This window comes from Hemitrygon akajei, chromosome 10 (genome assembly GCF_048418815.1).
Source record: "Hemitrygon akajei chromosome 10, sHemAka1.3, whole genome shotgun sequence".
Classification (NCBI taxonomy): Eukaryota; Metazoa; Chordata; class Chondrichthyes; order Myliobatiformes; family Dasyatidae; genus Hemitrygon; species Hemitrygon akajei.
Window position 1 is genome coordinate 33,967,820 of NC_133133.1, and position 23,725 is coordinate 33,991,544.

The 23,725-nt window shown below is 38.7% G+C and overlaps 1 protein-coding gene across 4 annotated transcripts in view; it reads left to right on the forward strand.

Annotated features, from left to right (window-relative positions):
- The first annotated feature begins 3,057 nt into the window (after positions 1-3,057).
- Positions 3,058-23,725, forward strand: part of stag2b (STAG2 cohesin complex component b) — a 169,589-nt gene continuing 148,921 nt past the window's right edge. For 2 of the 4 annotated variants that reach the window (XM_073058022.1, XM_073058025.1), the window contains exon 1: positions 3,058-3,320. The gene's annotated coding sequence lies outside the window, so the exon portion shown is untranslated. The remainder of the gene's footprint in view (positions 3,321-23,725) is intronic. The other 2 variants (XM_073058024.1, XM_073058027.1) reach the window with 1 other exon arrangement.

The following is a 23,725-nucleotide window of genomic DNA, read 5'->3' on the forward strand; positions in this document are numbered from 1 at the left end:
ATATATCTCTGAGGAAAACTCACAACCTTTTGATAGCTCACTGAAAGGTTTCTGTGCTGTGTGGTTTTTGTTCTCCTCCTTCATCAGGGGAAAAAGAGGCTAGTGTTTACATTCTACCAAAAAGTGGAAAAATAGTCACTCAGTGAAAATTCTACATAAAATGCTGTCTATTTTTATCAGTTGAGCAACATTGTAAAACTTTTGTGCTGTAATTATGCAGTCCAGAGTGTTTATATACCATTTTGAAGATTTTATAGTCTGCATTTGTCTTTGTGATTTCTTGCAAAGATAGAGGGAAATACTGTTAATAATATAACAATTGTTGGTAACAATATTACTGGTTGCAGGCCATTTTGACTATGGACACACCCAAACTCAGCTATGTAGATTTTTGATCAGCTTGCAGATGGGGATCACTTAGGATGGATAATCCTTTGCTCTCTGCTGTAAAGTTTAGTATTTTCCATCTTTACAGATAACTTTGAAGAAAACTGTCTTGGGATTCAGCAAAAACTGATGCATGGTTTGATTGACGGAATAAAGATGAATTGAGTTATGCAAAAACGGATAGAATTTCATGTGACTTCAGAAAATAATTTTCTGAGTTGGCTGGCAAAACAGCCACAAGGTTGTTATTCACATAGTTGTGATTTTGTTTGGGGCCTTCTTATATGACTCAAAAGCTTATAGGTTCGTATTCCCCTCCAGAATTTGAAAGGCAAAACCATATTGGCATTCTATCATTAGAGGGAGTTACACTGTTAGAGGTGCCTTTTATTTGGATACAAAGTTCATCCAGGTCTCTCAGTGCTTTCACAGGCAAAACTAAAAAAAAAATCATGACAGCATTCGGAAGATATCGGAATCAATCCGATACTCAATCTATATCACTAAAACTGTTGAGCAGTCATTCTTACATGGCTGTTCACAGAAGCTTCTAGCTTTTCCAATATTACAACAGGGACTTCCCTTTCAAATCCTTTGGCTTAACCCAGGGCATGGAAAATACTACATAGATACAAGCATTTAACAAAGTTTTATTTATTATAATAAGCAAAAATGACTATTACAATATACTGGAGGAACTCAGCAGGTCAGGCAGCATCAATGGAAGGGAATAAGCAGTCAATATTTCAGGCCAAAACTAGAGCATCCAGCATTGTGTGCGTGCTGTTTTGGATTTCCAGCATCTGCAGAATCTCATGTTTATAACAATGACCATTAGCCAAACTGCCAAAATATCAGCAAATGGTCGAAGGAGGAGGAGGTTGGAACAAAAGAGAAGGCCCATGATGTGTTATAATCAAGAATCAAAAGATGTTGGCATCAGAGTTATACTGTAATAGAAATTTTAAAAAAAGGTCTGATGGAGATGGTCTATTTGGGAGTTGCGGAATCAGTAACCACTTCCTGCAAAAATGAGAGCTATCAATACAAACTGAAATTCCGAGTCTTATTGGCTGTGCAATGAGAAACTGAAAGTTGAGTTCTCAAAAAACATGATGCAAATGTTCTAAATCTGAAATAACACAGAAAACGGCGAATAAGTGGATAATTCTACTGTGAAGAAGTGTTTGATGCCTTAGGTCAATGACTTTCATCAGAAACATTTGTTTGGTGCAAGAGCGTTACCATGACATGTTCCTTGAACCTCTGAGTTCTGTTGTAACAGTGCAAGAAATCATGTCAAAATTGAGGGTCATCTTGAAATACTTGTGGACTGAAGTGAAGTAATAACTGAAGTGATAATTAGTTTGCATTTCAGGATGTAAACAAGGTACATTCTTAAAATAAGGGACAGGTTTAGGGCTGAAATGAAGGGAATCCTTTATCCTGGAGGACCATGTCAAGTTGAATTCATTGTCATGTGCACCAGTATGGTGAGTTGTAGCTAATATGAGATAGCATGACAAACAGGAGGTACAAACACTGTCTTGGTTGATTATTGTCATTGTGATGGATTGCAAAGACATATGGATAATCAGGAATAGAGTATGAAGTTGAATATCAGCCATGATATAGCATGATTCAGGGTGTATATGGCCTACTTCTGTCCCTATTCCTTATTTTCTTTGATTTTGTCCCCAGAAATGTTCTGTACTAAAAGGATTTGGTGTTTTCCCAGTGAACATAATGAATCAACTCTTCTCAGGTTCCAGCCTTCTTGAAGATGGCGGAGTATGTCATCAAAACATTGATTATAATCAATACCTGTACTTGGCTGTAAGCCCAAGAATATTTTATTCATGTTCTGCATTATTTGAACAAATGAATTTTTTTCCCTTCTCTTGATTATAGTATTCTCAATGGATATAAATATTTATTGCAATTGTTGAAAACATCTTTAAATTTAAACTTTTAATCTGTATGGTGCACAGTGAATGCAGTTGTTTTATTGTTTTATTTATATTGATTTGTTTGCACATTCCCTTTGGGGAATAAGCTCATCTCAATGCTAAAATTGCAAATGCTGAAAATAATCATATCAGGTAGTATTTATGAAGAGTGAGGGCCATTTAACATAAGTTTTCAGAGCTTAGTTTTTAACTGCCATTTCACACCATCTGTTTTTGTCCAATCACAACTGAAGATGTCTTCAGGCACTTTGGAAATAGTATAGTCATTAATTCTTACAGATGGTAAGTAATTCTGTAACGCATTTTGATCAAATGATTTAATCTTGCATTTTGGTAGTGGAAATAGTGGTATTTGAAGTTGGCATATAATGATCGAAGTAGGGTTACCTGCTTGTTGAATTATCAAGTAAAACTAATAGTGCGTTGCTGTACTTTTAACTGCAACTGACAACAGCCAATTTTATTTACAGTTCAAACCCATTTCCGGACTTGTTCCACCTGAATTATTTGTTTCCCAGTTCGAGTTTGGCATGAAATGACTTGTAGTTGCGCCCTCCATCCGGTAGGAGGAGCGCAAGACGCCTCCTCAGGGAGAGCGGGGTTGGGGGAGGGGGGCCGCCGATAGGGGGTGCCGGCTGGCCGGAAGGCAACAACATTGCTGTTTACCCCCGTGCCGCCGCTAGAGGGCGCAGCGGCTCGCCTCGGCTGCCCTTTGTCCGCCAGATGGCAGCTTCACCTTCAGTCGGAGTGAGCGCAACGACATCAACCGCCGCTTCCCCCCAAAAATTAAAAAAATCAGTAAAAAAAACAACAAGCACTTTAGCCGAGCGAGTGACAGGCGGTCTGAGTGGGCACGGCTTCACCTGCCCGAGCCACGGGACGTAAATAAACATCGAGAGCCGCGGGGGAGGGGTAAAACGGAGTACAACAGTTGTGGAATTTTTTTTTAAAGGAGGAAAAAAGGTAAGGAAACGATTTTGTTGTGGAGAGAGAAATAGTGGAGAACATTCTAGAAAAAAAAAGTTACGGGAGGGCCGGAGTGCGCTGCGTTGTTGTTCGTGGCCTATGTTCGCAAAATGGAGGCCGCGCTGAGCGGCAGGCCGCCTGGGCCGAGGCGAGCAGGGCCCGTCCTTCCTCCTTCCCCCACCGGCTCTCCCCTCCCCACCCCACTCCCAGTTTGTTTTTATTTAACCCGCCGCCCCGGCCGAGGAGCGAAGATGGAGGGAGGAGCAGGGGGCACGCAGCCCCGCCGCCAGCCCAGCGGGTCTGCTTCGAGCCGCGGGGTTTTTCGCTCGCTTCCCTCGGAGAGGAGAGAGAGAAAACAAACAGCTTCGATAGGGATTTTTTCTCTCTCTCTTTTTAAGGCACAATTTGGCGACGGCACAGCCGAGACTTTTTGGCGCCACTTTTATTTCCCTAAATCAACATCGCCAACATTTCACTGTCCCCGCACCGCCGTTTTTTTCGGGGAGGGGGATTGAAAAGGACAACTCGGCGCTTTTTTTTGTACCGACGAAAACGGGATTATTTTTAGGACACCCAACGATTTTTGTAGAATCACTTCCTTATCGGAAATGAAACGAAAAGCTTTCGGTCTAGGGCCGATCCAACTCGTTAATTCTAACTTGTTGGAAAATGAGCGCGTTTAATCTTTATTTTGGCGAGTTTTGTTCGGCTTTGGAAGGGATTTAAAGACTCTCGTGGAGTAAGAACGGCTGTGCTCAGGTCCGCTTCCATGTGACAATGTTGTAAACACTTGGCGTGAGCGATAGAGAAGACATTATTAATCCACCAGAGTTCGGGACTTCGTTTCATTTTCTCGCAGTTCTCCGACTAAAATCTTTTCTGGACACTTTTGTTAACCCATCTGCCTACTATCCGTTTAAACTTTAACTCTTAGAGGTTTTCTGTTTGCAGAAAAACAACTGACTGTAAACAGATTCCCATAAATCACCCTGTAATTTCTTAGCCACACCCTGTTGTATCTAATCTGTTTATTTCGTGGGAAGTACTTAACTAACTCGGCTGCTTGTTAACTGTTAATTTGGCTCTTATTTTGCAAATCCAACATGTCGAAAGGCATGTCGCACTGTAAATTGGCTGATTTTTTTCCCAGCGATTTCGATGAACAGTTGATTACAGGTTGTTTAACACATACACTTATAAATGTTTTCAATTTTCCAAGTCCACCATGAAAGCGAGTCAGAGAGAGGACAGACTCTCTACGTCCGTTGGTTGTTCCAACTTTTGTATGTTAATCCTGGCGGTAGCTGTGCCTATTAAAACAAGTGGCTGCAAACATTAATGCGTGTTGTCGATTAGGTTCAGTGTTGTGCTCGTGATTACAAGTAAACGTATCAAACAAGGTGTTAAAGCAGATTCGGTGGTTCTTATTTGGATATACTGTTTGCAAAGAATTATAGTTTGCAACTGCAATATCCTTATGGGAAAACGCCACAGTACCATACCACTGATAGTTATGGTAAATATTCTCGTGTGTAAGTTTCTGTCTTTGGTTCAAACTTGCTGAACTTTGTGTATGGGTGCGTATAAACTGACATTGCTTCTAAGTTTGTTTATATTTGCTTAATTCGCAAAGGTGGATGTCTGCTGTATTTAACTTGTTGCGGTCAAATTACTGAGATATTATTCAGGTACAGTATCTGGAAAAGCATCTTAAGCCTTTGATCCAGACTGAACCTACATTAATATTTCGAATTGTTTTGTTTAACTTGCAACCGTTACATTGTTAGAATAGAATATGGTAATAAATCGCATCCTGTAGATATAATTCGAAGTGGACTGTGTCAGTTTAGTTTTACACATTGTAGATATTTTGTGCTGTTTGGTGTTCTCGAGCAGCACTCCTTAACATGACGTCACTACAATACTAAGAAGCTGAACGGGAAGTGGTAAACTGAACACTGACTCCCTCGGGTTAAATTTGTCAGCCAATGATAGTTAATTTGGCTGAACATCTTGGTCTGGGTTGTTAACGCTGATGTACCTTTTGTTAACGCTGTCTATGGTACAAGCTATTTTATGTTGCAGTAGTGTCTCCCGTACTGATTGATGAGATGATCAGATTAGCTGCACTTGGTTTTATTGAGTAAATATTTTTTTAAAAGGCATAGATAATTTGTCCAGTTCTCAATGTGATGAAAGTAGTTTAAAACTATTAGACAATGCCCCTCGTTTGCTGCCTGACTTTGAACTCTGGAACTACAGTATGTAAGGTGACTTTGACCGCAAGAACTGAACAAGAGACAAAATTATAAGGGATGTACGTGGTATCAGAAGAAATATGAATGATTTTAAGAGTAGAAAGAAGTCTCCGAGTAGGAATATCGTTGAGATTGATTGGAAACATACGTAGTAATTAACTGATGGAGAAAATAACAACTGATGGATTAGGAGGCAAAGCAGATTTTGTAGATATGTTGCACGCCAAATATTACTTGATTTGTTGCGGCACTTTTCATTGATGGAAGCAACTAGATGTGGATCTTGATATAGTCTATTGGATCTTTAATGAAGTTGCATCTTTGGGTATTTTGCTCGTTTCCTCCTTCTGTGACAACCTGCCTGTCCGTTTGTCTCCCTTAATGATTGTTTTCTGTGGCCTTTTGCCAGACTGTTCAATGATCTGCAACAATCTGGTCAACTGCTCCGTATCTGAAAGTTGCTGTTTGTTTGTTGTTGGTTGGAATTACTCAGGCACAAATTGAACAACCCCTATTTCCTTTTGACTAGTTTCATCAATTAATGTGATTCAATTCTCAAACATTCAAATCTAAATATTGCTTGAGCACGTGAACATTTTAATTTAGATGTCGTCCGAATGTGATGTGCCCTCCACCAAGTTTGTAATGTGTGAAAATTTCTTGTTGGAAGGCTTATGAGGCTGTCCTAACACTTTTTTACTCCTACCCTCCCAAAAAATTGTTAGACATTTCTTAGCTGTGTTTTAGAGTAGTGTAATGTTATTTACCATCACAATTTTCTAAATATGTTGCAGCACAGGAAGGTCATTTGTTCCATTGTGTCCATGCCAGGTTTTCATCTAAACAACTCAAGTTCTCCATCCTGGCTCTTTATCCAAACTTTTACAATTTTTTCTTCATACATTTATTCACCTATTTCTTGAAGGTCACTGTAGAACCTCTCTCCACTAAATTACTAAATTCCTGCAATAAGGGAAAAAAAAATTTCCATGTGTCACTCCTCCATGACCCTCTGCCATAGTAAACAGCCTCTCATTATCGTCTCTGACCAGGTGACTCCTCACTATTCCCTGCTTTTTCCAAAGGACCAGTGCTCATTGATCCTTGTGCTTTTGTCTGTCATCCCACAAATTTTTTAAAAAATCCTAAGCATAAAGACAAAGTTTGTAGAGTTTTGAAATATTTATAGGGAATGTAAGTCCACATGAACATGGTCAGATTTGTCCAGCATTAAGATGGCTTGGTATGCTATTAAGTTTTCTTTATGTTATGTCACTGTTTTCAGTTTTGAAAAGGAAGAAAATAGTTCACAGTGCTTAATTTTTGCTAACTTGGTTACTTTGACTATGCTAGGAATAGTAGAGATGGGTGCTGTCTGAAAGAGGGATTCACTGAGAACTTTGTATTTGACTATGCATATGCATTCTCCAGATGTTGCTGTCCTTCTAATGGTGCAAGCTGATAGCCTGATTCATTTCTTTCAATTTCTTAGCTATAGTGTGCCAAGCAGATGAAACAAATGACAGATGATGTAATAGTATCTCTTGCACTGCAGGTAATATCTTGTGTTTTTTTTGCAGTCCTTTGCATTATAAGAAACATCGGAATATGGCTTGATCCTGAACTTGTTTTGCCAGTTATTAGATCTTAATAGATATGTACTCTCACTTGATTTACCCTCATGTTCCTATTTTTCCCTCAAGATTTTCTCACTAATCAAATGTTGTCTGTCAGAGAATTTTATTTGTTGTTCTCGCTCAAGGATGGTCATTCCAGTTTCAGGCCTTATTGCTGTCTTATATCACTGGCAATCAGTCTGTTTCATGAAATGTGAAAATGGAAAATAAGTGAGCAAAGAATGCAGCATCTGTAGGGGAATTGTGATTATAATTGGGTTGAATAAGTACAGAGCAGTGCAGGAAGGATGAGATTTAAAGAATGGACAGAATTAGAATATCCAAAAAACTGACGATTAAGATCTGAAGTTGTAGACGATAAGTTTGATTGTAAAGTGCTTGTTCAAATAATGAAGTACTGTTACTTGAGTATCATTGCATCAGAAGCTCATGGAATAATATAGTTCATCTTTACACTGGCACTTTACAACTTCCTGGGCTGGACTCTAATGTGAGCAGTTTCTGATCATAGCCGTTGCATAAATTGCTGCATAAGAAACTTCATTCCTCCCCTCTTCTCATTGCTCTTCACCTTTCTACACCTGTGGAGGGGGGGGGGGGGGAAGAAATAAAATTGCTATGATAAAACATGCTTTTTCTCTAGTAAGAGCCTTGTTTCCTGGATCTTTTATGTATATTTCTATTTTCAAAAGTTCTTCACCCCTATACTCGAGTAGATAATTTTTTAATGACTACAGTATCTTCTACATAATTCCTAAAAATCTCATATGTACTCGATATTTGAGGAAATACAGGCCTCATCTGTACAACTTGTTTTCAGAACTCAATCCACGAAGTCTTGCCCTTTGAATCTGTGCTTCTGTCTGAGGGCAAAGTATCTTTGGAGTGCTGTCTTCAGAACAGAATGTAGTGCTTAGCATCTTGTCCAACCAGACTCTGTCACAATCTTTGAGATTGCTTGTCTATCTTTAGGGGATTATATTTTGTTTGTGTTGGTTGGATAATCAGTTGTTGCTCAAGATTGGTTTCCATCCTCAATATGTGAATAAGTATGGGCAATGACATGCCGCTAGATATTTAGAGAACCAATATGCACTCAGTGTGGGGGATATTATTTGTCTTCTGCATCTTCTGGCTCAGGAGCAGGGGATCCTATCTTGGGGTCCCCAGACTCCTTGCTTAATGGTATTGGCCCATGGCATAAAATGTGGCGAACCCCTGCTCCAGAGGCTTTGAACGTAATTGTAGCAATGGACTGATAACATTTAATTCAGAACACGAGAAGCCCTTTCTCTTTAAAGGTTTGTTCTGTACTGAGAACAGAATGATAAATTGGCATACAAATTGACACAGAAACTTATAAATATATATTAATCTATTGAGTTCAGAACAGGTAGTTTTAAGTATCTGATAATTGTGGATAAGCATATAAATATTTAAAGATGAATTTTGGCTCTGATAATATAGTTGATAATACAGTTATAGTTAATAATATGGCACACTGCTTTAAATGCTGACACACACAAAATGCTGGTAGAACACAGCAGGCTAGGCAGCATCTATAGGGAGAAGCGATGTCGACGTTTCGGGCCGAGAACTGTTTTGCGTTCGAAATTTGATCGTCACCTCAAATTAAAAAGCGAATGATCTAAGTTGCATGTGCTGCATAAAGGCTGGCTTTAGATAGATAGATACTTTATTCATCCCCATGGGGAAATTCAACATTTTTTCCAATGTCCCATACACTTATTGTAGCAAAACTAATTACATACAATACTTAACTCAGTAAAAATATGATATGCATCTAAAATCACCCTCTCAAAAAGCATTAATAAAAAGCTTTTAAAAAGTTCTTAAGTAGTTTACTTAAATACATTGAGTCCTAACCCCGGCACTTTAACATATCTTACTCCTGGCGGTTGAATTGTAAAGCCGAATGGCATTGGAGAGTATTGATCTCTTCATCCTGTCTGAGGAGCATTGCATCGATAGCAACCTGTCGCTGAAACTGCTTCTCTGTCTCTGGATGGTGCTATGTAGAGGATGTTCAGGGTTTTCCATGATTGACCGTAGCCTACTCAGCGCCCTTCGCTCTGCTACCGATGTTATACTCTCCAGTACTTTGCCCACGACAGAGCCCGCCTTCCTTACCAGCTTATTAAGACGTGAGGCGTCCCTCTTCTTAATGCTGCCTCCCCAACACACCACCACAAAGAAGAGGGCGCTCTCCACAACTGACCTATAGAACATCTTCAGCATCTCACTACAAACATTGAATGACGCCAACCTTCTAAGGAAGTACAGTCGACTCTGTGCCTTCCTGCACAAGGCATCTGTGTTGGCAGTCCAGTCTAGCTTCTCGTCTAACTGCACTCCCAGATACTTGTAGGTCTTAACCTGCTGCACACATTCTCCATTAATGATCATTGGCTCCATATGAGGCCTAGATCTCCTAAAGTCCACCACCATCTCCTTGGTCTTGGTGATATTGAGACGCAGGTAGTTTGAGTTGCACCATATCACAAAGTCCTGTATCAGTTTCCTATACTCTTCCTCCTGTCCATTCCTGACACACCCCACTATGGCCGTGTCATCAGCGAACTTCTGCACATGGCAGGACTCCGAGTTATATTGGAAGTCTGATGTGTACAGGGTGAACAGGACCGGAGAGAGCACGGTCCCCTGCGGCGCTCCTGTGCTGCTGACCACCGTGTCAGACCTACAGTCTCCCAACCGCACATACTGAGGTCTATCTGTCAAGTAGTCCACTATCCAATCCACCATGTGAGAGTCTACTCCCATCTCCGTTAGTTTGTGGTTTATTAACTGACAAATGAAAGTTCAGAGTAAATTTTTTATCAAGTATGTATACCGTATACAGCCTTGAGATTTATCTTGCAGGCAGCCAACAAAGCAAAGAAACGCAATGGAATCCACAAAAAAACCCACATAACAATGGCTGACAAATATCCAATATACAAAAAAAAGAACAAATTGTGCAAACAACCAAATAAAGAAATAATATGCTCAAATGAACGGCAGAATTTCAGAAAGTGAGTCCACAGCCTTCGAGTCAGTTCAGCACTGAGGCTATTGAAATGGTCCAGGAGCCCCATGGCTGCATTTAGTGGCAAGGACCCTACTCCTCTGCACCATGCACTTGATGGTATCCATGAGAAGTAAGGCAGACAGATGGGCTGGGGGGGTGGTTTTGGCTGAAATGGAGAAGTGAACTGAAAGCCAGTTTGTCTTCTGTCATTGTTCTCGATGCTTCTTTGGGATGTATCTATTATACGCCTTCCGAATTGTTCCCAGAAACTGCAGCTATCGCTGATCCGCCATCATGCCTGCTAGTGTTCCATTCCAATTAACTTCGGTCAGCTCCTCTCTCGTACCTCTGTAATTCTCTTTACTTCACTATAATACTGATAGATCTGACTTTAGCTTCTCCTTCTGAAACTGCAGGGTGAATTCTATCATATTATGATCACCGTCTCCTCAATGTTCTTTGCCTTAAACGCCCGAATCAAGTCTGGTTCATTACACAACACCCAATCTAAAATTGCCTTTCCCTTAGTTGGCTCAACCACAGACTGCTCCAAAAAGTTACCTCGTAGGCATTCTATAGATTCCCTCTCTTGGGATCCAGCTCAACATGATTTTCCCAATCTATCTGCATTTTGAAATCCCTTATCACTATTGTATCATTGCCTTTATTACCTGCCTTTTCTGTTTCCCATTATAATTTGTACCCCCATCTAGATTACAATTTGGAGGCCTGTATATAATTCCCATCAGGGTCTTTTTACCCTTGCAGTTTTTTTAACTCTACCCACAACGATTGAATATGTTCCGATCTATGTCACTTCTTTCTGAGGATTTTATTTTATTTTTTACCAACTGAGCCACAGCACCCTCTCTGCACACCTGCCTTCCCTTTTTATATATTGTGTGTCCTTGTATGTTCAGCTCCCTGTTATGATTTCCTTTCAGTTACCAATCAGTGTCTAGTGTTATACCTGAATTTCTAACTGTGCTATAAGATCATCTACCTTATTCTGTATACTGTCTACATTCATATATAAGAGCATCGGTCATGTTGTCATCACCCTTTTAGAAATTGCCTCTATATATAACACTTCAGCTCACCCAGTTGAGTGTCACATGGGGTAAAATCGAAAAGGGTGATAAATGTAATTTTGCCCTATCATCTGCCTGTCCTTCCTCACAGTCTTGCTATACACTGCATTGACTGCCCAATCCTTAGCCCTATTATTCTGGTTCCCATTCCCCCCCCCCCCCCCGCCAAATTAGTTTAAACTCTCCCCGACAGCTCTGGCATCTGTGATCACTGTACATATTATTTTAGAGCAATAACATCATCAAGTGATCACTGTTTAACTGAATGGTTAACCTGGGAGCTTGGAAACTACATTATATTTTGATTTCAGTGCTTTGTAAACTAAAATCAGCAGGGTAAAGTTCGGCATTTGAACCTTGGACACTTTGTTTGTACAATGTCATGCTGCTGAAAGCACTGCCATCTCTCATTTGGTGTTTTAAAGGTACTGCATCTGATTGGTGTTTTTCACGTGCACTCACTCATTCTCACTTTGGAAGACTCTGGATCCAATTTATCATGTGATGCAGGTTGCTTTATCTGCTGCAGAAATTAACATCATCAGGTGTTGAAAGACAATCTTGCATCCAGTCTACGCAGCCCAGAAGTTTGTTTTGTTGACATTGAGTGTGCCGCAGTAGAGCTGAAGTGCTGATACTTGAAGTTATCAATATTACAGGCTAGTTAAAGATCTATTTTGCACATTTCTGATCAGTCATATGGCTCAACACAACAGTTCATTTGCCCATTAGGAAAATACATCATTTTAAAAAGTACTCAATTTTTTCATGTTCTTTGTCTTTATGTAAAAAGTTTGACTTTAATGATAGCAAGTGGAATGGCATGTTGTAAATTCATGTTGCTACAAAAGATGCTTATTTGTGTTTTTCAATATTTCCTGCCTGACAATGGTCCGTAATTTAGCTTGTAAAGGTCATGGTTTGTATCAGCCGTAAGGTGACATTGTATGTGGACTGAATCTGGATTCAATCTTGACTCTGGTGCTGTCTTTACTGTGTGTTTTACCTCTGGTTGTTTTGATTTCCTTACATATTCTAAAAAATTGTGTTTTCTTCAGTTAGTTTACCAGTCTCAGTTGCTCATAATGTGTCTGTGAGTGAAACTTGAGGATGTTGGGAAGGATATTAACTATGGTGTTAACATGCATGCTTCATGGTTGATGTGGTGAGCTGAAGAGCCTGTTTCTACACTTATAATAATAATTTTGTCTACAGTTTATTGTGCATCTGGACAAGAACAAGCCAGTTCCAGAAGTGATGCACTGTATTTGGAAAAATAAATTTACGGATCAGTAAATAGAACTTTTCATTGTAAGAATCTCGTTTGTTATTTACATAATTATGGTTATTAAATGTTGGCCATTAAAGCAACATAGTCTGTTATGAGACACCAAAATTCTTTGCATGTCTTTATATGATGTATATGGAGCATTTTAACAAGCATTAAGTAAAATATTTAGCTGAGTATTGTCAGTGATCCATAGTAGGTTGATATGGTTCTGCTTATGCAGTACTTCAGCATTATTATTTCATAACATTACAAAAGCCGCTTGTCTTTAATTTGGAATTGCACAAGGAATTGGCAGATTAAATATGTAATAACTTTTGAGGGGCCCATAATTCTTCAAAGCAGTTTTCCAAGTTTTTGATAGTCTGCGGTAAAGAAAATTGGACTTTTCTTGTTTATGGCCATGCAATCAAGTATGTATGTAAATGCAAGATTGACAGGAATCCGTGTCCTTGGAATCATTGCATCAGAACATGTATCTCGACCTTTACAAATATGACCAGCATTAATAGGATTAGCTTGGATCATGTTTTCTTGGCTGGCGTGGGCATTGTGGGCTAATTTCTTCCTCTGTGCCATGAATAAATGTTGATGTTTGGGATAGCCAGTTATTTAACTCGGCATACTTGTGATTCCCTGGATTACTAGTAACATGCAAGGGCAAGTAGGAGGATCTTCAATTGCTCTGTTGCTTTTTGGCATAAAACAGCTGTGTAGTTTGTGTTTTGATGCCATTGATCTCTGTCTTTCTGTGTTTACCAAGATTGGTTATGCAGATAAAATACTGATTTTATTGTGGAATTGGAGATAATGTTTAATTAAGAGTCAGGGAGGATTAGTTTTTGTTTTGCACTGATTACTTCAAATGCAACAGTTCCCGTGTCCTGCCGCCTTAGATGTTTATTGAATGAGGCATCTGTATGTCAGCAATTGGAAGCAAAAAGTTTTGCTGAGCAATGTGGAAGAAAGAATATGTTTTTTAAAAATCACAAGACTGCTTGGTGATGCAGTTATGCATGCCTGAAACTACATGTAGATTTAAGAAGTTTTATAATGGTGCAAACTGGGAAGGCAATTTATCCCCCTTAAGGGAAAAGGGTATGAAATTTCAATTTGAAGAGCATATTGTTTGAAGCAGTTCTGACTGGATACAGTATAGTAAAATTAGTAATGCAAGAAATGTGACTAAAATGCTAGATGTTAATACATGACCATGGCTAAGTTTTATAGTTGCAATATATGCCCTTTCAATGCCATCTATTTTAAAAATAGAGAAATGTTGTTTCTGGATAAGTGAGCAGTGCCAAATAGGTTAACTTTTAAATAAAAGATCTACCTTGGTGGTCCAAATTTTAGAGAACTTCTGAAAATAATGAAGCTAATGACAAAATAACATGAATAATGTTTGTTAGAAAATTGTTTTGTTGAGTAGGTGATAAGTTATTCTAAATTTTAATGGCAGGTTGAGTTTTGAGTTCCCTCTGAGTCTACAACCAGTTATGATAGAATGACCTGAATATTTCAGATTATGCTGCATAGGATGTTGCTTTGTTATGCTAGTCTCTTATGTTATACTCTGTTATGGTAGCCTTCATCACAATAGTCTTGTGATGTGAGACATGAAGCTGGTGGGCTGAAAAGTGCACTGAATACTGTCAGATCAATTTTGCATTCATCATCTTGAGCAGCTCGCTGGTTGAAATCTCCCTTCTAATAGAGGGAGAGATATGGTTCAGGATTAGGAGATGTGAAGACGGCATTGACCATAGGTTTTGTGACCATGTGCTTTGAGTTATGTTGGACACCGATGAGTTTTGGTGTGTGCTGAATGAATCAATAGTGGTGCCAGTTGGTCAGTTACTCAGTGTGGGACTGAAAGGATTGCACTACCTTCTTCCTATGAGAACCCTGCCTTCTGAGAAGGCTGTTGGGTCTTTAGCTTTCTTATGTGATTTCTGTTTATTAGTGTTTTTTAAAGACCATTGGTAAGATGAATTAGCTGTACATAACTTACTGTGATATTATTAATTTCTATTTTTCAATAGGCATTTGTATACTGGAAATGAGATGTACTCAAAACTGCCTTGCTGATATTTAATTTATGCTTTAAACTAATCATCCAACTTGTTTATGTCATCACCTATGGCTTTGTACCAAATAAGAGTAGCCTTTCAACAGTGATAATTATACTTGCATCAGTGGATTCAAGGATGGATCACTTGTGAGTCATTAGTGTTTGGACTGAACAAGTTTGCACTGGGAATAGATCTTCCATGCACGTGAGGTCTTGTTCATGTGGTACTCTGAATATTTAATCACTGAATAGCAGTTTTACAGTAATATCAGAGGAAGAGATGTCTCTTGGCATTTCAAAAAGCTGGCCTGCGTGGCTGATGCTAACATGCACTCCAGTGAAATAAGGAAAATTCCATACCAGTGCCAAGTGCCAACTTGAATCTGTGTGTCTTGTGTAGGCTGTTTTGGATCCATGCCTTTGGGTTTTATCTTCCTACCTTTCCAATGTTAACTTGTGTCTTCATTCATTCCACAACCATTGTTTTCATTACCATACTGGTGACATAGGTATTTACTGCTTTTAAATTGTATATGTGCTTTTTGAATCATTTGGAGGTTGCATGTTGACAATTCATACATTTTAAATTTTGTGCTTTGCTTGCAAGATGAGGATAAATCCTCAAGAATGCTAATGTCTTGGCAAAGAAACACCTGAATGTTGTTTGTTGTTCATGAACCTAAGTCATTGTTATTGGGAAGTTGGATTAATTTGTACTACATTTATTCTCTTTGCATTATTGCTAAGCAGAACAATCTTCATAATTTCCAAGTTGTAGTGTATTTCCAGAATTTGAACCTAACATCATTCCATCATTTAAGAGAGGCCTGTGTGACATTGCTCATGCTTAGTAGTAGTAGTACTATTATTACAATGCATGATACAAATTCAAAGATATAAGCATCATGCGGTAAGTAGTTTTGCTGCAAGGCCATTGATTAAGGACATTCCCACTGTTTTACTTTTCAGGGATACATTTTGATATGCTCTATTTTCAACTTCTATGTTTAATTCAGATCTTGAGCATTAGCAATTTTTTTTGGTGTTGGTAGCCCCTTGGATTACTTAAAGAACTTCAGGAGTTGTTAACTGTATTTAGATTTTGGCTACCTGAATGTGTGGTTGAAATGTGTAAATGAATACTGCTTGTGAGAATGAAGTAGGAGCTTTGAGTGTGGGAATTGTCACTTATGACATTATAGAGGATTCCCTTTTGATTAGGAAGAATAATTGCCAAACAATTGCAGTGTACTTAAAAGCCAAGACTTCTTTGTTTAACTCCAAGAATTTCTGTAGAAATGTGTTCAGATGTCGGTGTTCATTTCTCGAATGCTTTCAGCTTGTATTGTTTTTATGCTGGTTACAAATCTGATTGAATTTGAGTAATCAAGCAGCTGCTGTCATCCACTGAAATTCATTTAGTTTAAAATTACAGAATTGTCCACTGCTATTAAGGTTTGCAGCTTGTGCGACAGTAAATTAAAATTATTTTATTATTGTCTCATACCAAGCTTCAGTGAAAAATTGTTTTGCATGTCATCTGTATACATCATGTCAGCTCATCAGTACATTGAAGTAGTACAAGGGAAGAGCGGTAACAGAAGGCAGACTGTAGTGTTAGTGCAGTGCAAGCAGACAATCGTATGTAAATCCAAGACACGACACACTTTGTCATTAGTTGATTGATGCAAAAGGTAAAAGTGAGGCGCAGCTTTATTGAGATTTGATATGACAAGTGCTTCCACGTTTATTTCTGTCCGTGTCCATTACTGGGAACAGCAGCAAATATTAGGTTTTTAATTGTGATGTTTAAATGCCTTTGCAGCTTCTCTTTGATCCTTATTATTTCAGTTCCCTCACTGTTCTTTAAAGTTTTATTTAACCAGCAATTCAGTACCTTTATGTCATCTCTCCAAACACTTAAAAAATTATAATGATTGCACTTTGATTAACTTTAGTTCTGTCTTCACCTTTATAATGGTTGACTGTATTGTGCCATTGTTGGTTGGTTTAGTTTCTGGTGTGCAGGTGATATATACTGATGTCCTATAAACTAGCTCAGAGGGAAGCTTATTGAAAGTGAAGTAATTGCAGTGGGAAAAAAAGATAGAGAAAAGCTTTGGGGCAACCATGTAGCTTTGCTTGAACTGTTTGCACTGAAATTGGATCAGTTTTAGACCCATTGGTTAAGATAATGAATGGCCTGCAAGTCATCAGTCATTGAGCTGCAGTACTTGTTGCAACACACATTTGTCACTAATCACCAAGTCATGGTCAAACCTTTCATTGAAACGTGAGAGGAGATCTTAAATTAAACGTAAGTAAAATAAAAGTCTTTTCCCAATTTAGCTTGTTGTGCATAGTTGCTGGGGGGGGGGGGGGAGGATGTTTGAAATTCTGGAAAATTTACATCACAGCAAAGCCTAGTATTTAGCTGCTTGAAGAAGATACAGAAAACATTTTCTTTAAGATATTGAGACTAAAAAATGTTTTTCTTTTTCTTTAAAAGTTATTACAAAACCAACTTGCAAGAGTTTTACTATTGTGAGAGAGCAAATATTCATTGCAGAAGCTAATCTGAAGTCACAAGGGAGCCATTTAATCATGTCAGTTTGTGATGATTTTCTCTGGGCTTTATTTGCTGCAAATTCAAAAATTTTACTGAGGTGGAAGGCATGTTTATTTTTGGACTGGAACCTTGGAGTGTTCCATGTAATTCTGAGCATTTGGGATATTGTAGGAACTTTGGTGCTAATGCATATTGCCAGCAAAAGATAAACAACACTATATTTTACTTGGTCTTATTTACATACTGAAAAAAATTAGGATGCTGAAATTGTAATTAAAATGTTTGCAAAACAAACAAAAACTAATTAATTACCTTAATGCAGATCTGGATGTTTCAAAATCTCAGCAAAAATTTCATTTGGCAGAGCTAGCCATATTGTTTTACCAGCCTGTTTCCACAGGATCACGATAAACATCTTGGTTCAAGAATGGTCAACCATAAAAAGGGTATTTATCTGACAGAACAGCAAAGTCTTAAGGTACTTTTGTGCAAGAAATTGTTGCAATTTGGAATCAAGAAGTTGGAATTGCCAAACATTTCCCATCGGTGGCGCAAGTCAAAGACATGAAACTTCCAACAGTTTTTCTCACTGTAGAATTAAGTTGACTGAATTTTTAGTGCTTTATTTCAGCATTCAGCCCATAAGAATTTTGTACTTTTCTATGAGACCTCCACTTGTAAATTCTGAGGAATGTATGCTGAGTCAGCTTGTTTCCCTTTGTATTGAAAAGCTGATTTCCTGAAACCAGTCCAGTCGATCTGTGCTGCACTCTGTTGCCAAGTGTATTCAGTTTTGGCCAAGACAACCTGAAATGTATAATACTTATAGTCTCATTGAGGCCTTGTCTTAATTTATTCCCACAGTCAAAATCTCTGATAATAAGGAACAGAATAGCACTTACCTTCCTAATGTCTTAACTGCATCTACATTTCTCCTTTTGTGCACTAGAATATCTTGGTCTGTTTGGACATTGTGGCCCAATTTCTCTCAAAGTAACAAAATGTCTTTGTTTTGTACATTAAAGTGAACTTCATCAAACTTCTCTGTATTAATTTGCACCTGACTGTTCCTGCCCATTTCATTTGTCTGTTTTCTCTTGAAGCCCCTTTGTACTGGCTGCTCAGCCTGCAATTACACCTGGGTTGCAACAATCATGGAAATTAGACAAATGATTATCTCACCTAAATCATGAACGGCCGAGGCCCAAGCAGTTTCACACAATTAATATTCTGCCAGCTTGAGAAGTATCATAATATCCCACTCAAAATTTTGGCTGTAAGCTGTTCTCCAATCATGTCATTGATCAACTCATTCCCACTGTGCTCAAAATCTTTTGACCATCATCTTGCATGGGTTCTTTTTATAGACCTTGGAAAACCATATAAATGACCTCAAATAGTCCCTCACTACCTCTGGCAGAACCCCAGTTAAAGATGGGTTTTTCTTTCATAAATCCATGTTGATTTTGGTCAATTGCACACATAGCAAACTTTGTGTCGACGGTGGCCCATTTCCTTTGTTTGCCACATGATGTGGTTTCTATTGCAGGAGAATTATTTGCATCTTGAGCTCCTGACAGAGGGCAACTGGTAGTCTAGCACTGTTCCTTGTTCCTAATTATCATGTATTATTTAGAATATGCACAATGTGTGTGATTGTGTCTAACCAATCTTAAAGTTTTTCGAGGAAGTTACCAAGAAGGTTGATTAAAGCAAGGCAGTGGATGTTGTCTGCGTGGATTTCAGTAAAACATTCAACAAGGTCCTGCATGGGAGGTTGCGCAGAAAGGTTCAGTTGTTTGGCATTCAAGATAGGATAGTAAATTGGATTAGACATTGATTTCACAGGAAAAGCCAGAGAGTGTTAGGAGATGGTTGCCCTTCTGACTGGAGGCCTGTGACGAGTAGTGTGCTGCAGTGTTCAGTGCTGGGTCCATTGCTTTTTGTCACCTATATCAATGATAATCATCTGGATGATAATGTAAACTGGATCAGCAAATTTGTGGTTCATAGCAAGATTGGTTGCATAATGGACAGTGAGGAAGGCCATCAAAACTTGCAGTGTTGTCTGCACCAGCTGGAAAATTATTGATCAGACCCTTGATCGAATTTTGACTATTGAAAGGATGTGTAATCTGCTAATTAGCTTAGGATCTATATAGTGTGGTCAAATTATAACTTAGAAAGTAATGATGTATATCAATATAAGTTTGGTTTATTACTCCATGGATGCTAAATACTTGATGTTTGTTTAGTTACTGATATTCCGTCAACTGTTAATTGAAAGCAGCTTAAATGAAAATTTTAGAAGTTCTCATTTGAAATGTCTAATCTTGTTTCTCTGTGTAGTGAAGTATATTTTCATGACTTCTTAGAATTGCAGTGCATGAATCTTTAGAATCAAAATTCTTGATCAGAGTGATGTTTTTCTACATGACGTATTCATTTGGCACTTCGCTTCAGCTGCACAGCACATATAGATATTGTACCTTAGTGTCTCATTTTGTTTAAGTTAATGGGATGTGGGGATACATTTTTGTCCCTGAAGGTCAAGGCAAGTTGCTGGAATTTTACTGGAAAAGATATTGGGAAGTTCCAGCAATTAGGCACAGTGAAATTGAAGAAATATACAGTTTGCAGATAGAATGGTGTACAATGTAAGTGAACCCTGAGGTGGCACCTGTTACTAGTCATTGATAGCAGAATTACAGGGTTTGCTGTTGGAGTAGCATTGCTTAGCAGTTTTAGCTGTGCTGTATTATTTTGGTGGTGTCAAGGCTGGTGATTGAGATGTCAGTCAAGATCATTGATCTTTATCGGATGGTATTCAATTTTTTTCACTTTGGAGTTGGATTTTCTTGTGGATAATTCAACTGCATCTGGGGTGTTGAACTGTTGTCTGTTGTAAACCAGTCTTGCAGTGATACTTTTGTAGTGCTTTAGTTGATTTGCTGGTCAGTGATGATTTCCAAGATATTTCTGGTGATGCCACTTAATTGCCTATTCCCAAATTATGTCTAACCAATAATTTGATGAAATGGTTTATTTTCTGAGAGGAGTTTCAAATGGAATTGAAGGTTGCATAAGCAGAAATAAACAACTTCTTATTTGACACAGGGTTGTGTTTTCTTTGCTTTGGAATATGGCCTTGATCTCAAGCTGTTACTCTCAACTTGCCGTTGGAATTTATCTATGGGTTTGGTTGCAGTGGGTTACTGGGTTGATCTGTTGCAGTTTGGGTTTTAAATCTGTCACAGCAACTTCATCTGAAATGAGCTGATTCAACACATTGGGAATGTAGTAGGTTTTTTATAGCTAAGTAGAAAACATTTTATCAAAGAATTATTTTTCAGGTGAGCTGTTATGTTTTTCTCCCCCACTCTTGTTGTCATAGCATGACTGAGCATGGCATCTTATCATTTCCCTTACACTCAACTGTGTGCTATTAAGATTCTGACATTCTTTTTAGTGTTTATTTCCTTGAGAGTGATTCCATTAAAGCACTTGCAGCTGCATTGGTCACTTAATGAATGCTAGCATCTGTTGTGTGGTCTTCAGAAATTTTTATGAATTTACACTAAATGTTATGAGTTCTTTAATAGTGGAGACAACTGCAATCAAAACAGTTGGGGTAGGATTAGGAAATTGAAATTATTCCAATATAGTAAAGTATAGAAACAAAGGTATTGGCTTGTCATTTGCTCCAGTTATTGTCATAGGTGGTATCTCAGTTGCCACATTATTACAGTGGAACATAATTTTCTTGGAGGTTGGTTCATCTGAACTCCAGTGGTTTTACCTCGTGTTTATGAGCTGTAAGAAAGCTTTAAATGTACAAACAAAAGTTATAATTTCCTGTTAATCAATGCAGTTTGTAACTACGAAAAAAAATTAGGCTGAGATTTGCAGTTAGCAGCATGTGATGGGAGAGCAGCATTAGGGAGAGAATGGGAGTTGTTTAACAAGTATTTGAGATTGTTCCTTGGATATTGTGTTTTGTTACAGGCCTTGGATGTTTTATAATTTTTCATGTCTGGAAATTGATATGAAGTTTTGGCTGGTGCAAACATCTGGGTGTTACAGTATTTTTGATTTGGAGGCACCAGACCACAGCTGCATTGGAAAGAAAGAAAAATTGTTTTAAATGTCATGCAGTTGTATGATAGTTCATGGAGGCCCCTTCACAAACTCCAATGGCCCTGTGATTTCAGTCTCTGAGGCTGATATGAGAGCATCCTTCAGGAGGGTGAACCCGTGGAAAACACCCTGCTCAGCGGAATATCTGCCCAAGTAGTAAAGACCTGTGCTGATCAACTGGCTGGATCATCACCAACCTCTTGAAAGACTTCCATCACTGTGGATATAAGTGCTCCTGGATGATGGTCATTGAAATAGGTCACTGCATTCTTATTTGGCCCCAGTATAATTGAAACCCCTTGAAGCAGGTGGGTACCTCGGACTGCCGAAACAAGAGATTAAAGATTTGTGAACACTCCAACTAGTTGATAAGCCCAGGCCTTCAGTACGGCCAGGTACCTCGTCTAGACCAGATGCCTTTCAGAGGTTTACTCTACTGAAGACTGCTCGCAAGTCGACTTCAGAGACTGAAATCACAGGATTATCGGGGAGGGGGGCCTGTGAGAGCTCATGATGGTTTCTTTATGTTTTGACGGTCAAAGCAAGCATAGACAGCATTGAACTCAAATGGAAGCAAAGTCATACTGTTGTGTATGTTGCTTGATTTCTCTTTATAAGAAGTGGTAGTATTCAGACCTTGCCACAACTATTAAGCATCATTTGTTGATTCAAGTTTAGTCAGGAATTGTCACATCCCTCTCGAGATGGCTTTCTGGAGATTGTACCTTGACCTTGTAACTATTTTGGATGCCTATGATTGATATTTGGTTAAGGCAGGACTGTTAAGTGGAATGCTGGGAGAATTTCCTGGTTTTAAGTGCGGAATGGAATTTGTTGATCCAATTGTTGGATAATGTGCAAGTTGAAACCTCAGATTTTGTTGGTCTTTCTTAGAAACGAAATGATCTAGCAGACCAGGTTATTTACTGAAGTTGGAAAAGAAGGCTTTGGGCATCAAAGTAAGGGATATTTGTGAACTTGGGACCAATAAGATAAATAAACTAGAAATTGAATAGAAATGTGAATCAGAATCAGGTTTGTTAACACCAGCATGTGATGAGAAATTTGTTAACTTAGCAGCAGCTGCAGTTCAATGCAATACATCTAGCAGAGAGAAAAAAAATAAAATAAAGCTTAATAATAAACAAGTAAATCAATTATGTATATTGAATAGATTTTTAAAAATGTGCAAAAACAGAAATTCTGTATATTAAAAAATGTGAGGTAGTGTCCAAAGCTTTAATGTCCATTTAGGATTCAGTTGGCAGAGGGGAAGAAGCTGTTCCCTGAATTGCTGAGTGTGTGCCTTCAGGCTTCTGTATCTCCTTCCTAATGGTATCAGTGAAAAAAGGGCATGCCCTGGGTACTGAAGGTCTTTAATAATGGACGCTGCCTTTTTGAGACACCGCTCCCTAAAGATGTCCTGTGTACTTTGTAGGCTAGTGCCCAAGATGGAGTTGACTAGATTTACAACCTTCTACAGCTTCTTTCAGTCCTGTGCAGTAGCCCCTCCGTACCAGACAGTGATGCAGCCTGTCAGAATGCTCTCCACGGTACAACTATAGAAGTTCTTGAGTGTATTTGTTGACATGCCAAATCTCTTTGAACTTCTAATGAAGTATAGCTGCTGTCTTGCCTTCTTTATGACTACATCAGTATGTTGGGACCAGGTTAGGTCCTCAGATTTTGACACCAAGGAACTTGAAACTGCTCACTCTCTCCACTTCTGATCCCTCTGAGGATTGGTATGTGTTCCTTCGTCTTACCCTTCTTGAAGTCCACAATCAGCTTTTTCGTCTTACTGACATTGAGTGCCAGGTTGTTGCTGTGGCTCCACTGCCCTAGTTGGCACATCTCGCTCCTGTCTGCCCTCTCATCACCACCTGAAATTCTACCAACAATGTCTGTATTGTCAGCAAATTTATAGATGATGTTTGAGCTATGCCTAGCCACACAGTCATGTGTATACAGAGAGTAGAGCAGTGGGCTAAGCACACACCCCTGAAGGTGTGCCAGGGTTGATCGTCAGCAAGGAGTATATATTATCACCAATCTGCACAGACTGTGGCCTTCCTGTTAGGAAGTCGAGGATCCAATTGCAGAGGGAGGTCCAGAGGCCCAGCTTCTGCAACTTCTCAATCAGGATTGTGGGAATGATGAGTTTGTTAGCTGCATATTCTCAGTGTGCAGAAAGGAAATGACGACAAATTAAGTACTGCTTTTTTTCAGTCTGGATCTTTTTTTGATAGGTGGTAGGATTTATTTCAAAGACTAAAACAGTACATAGTTTCCTTTGCTT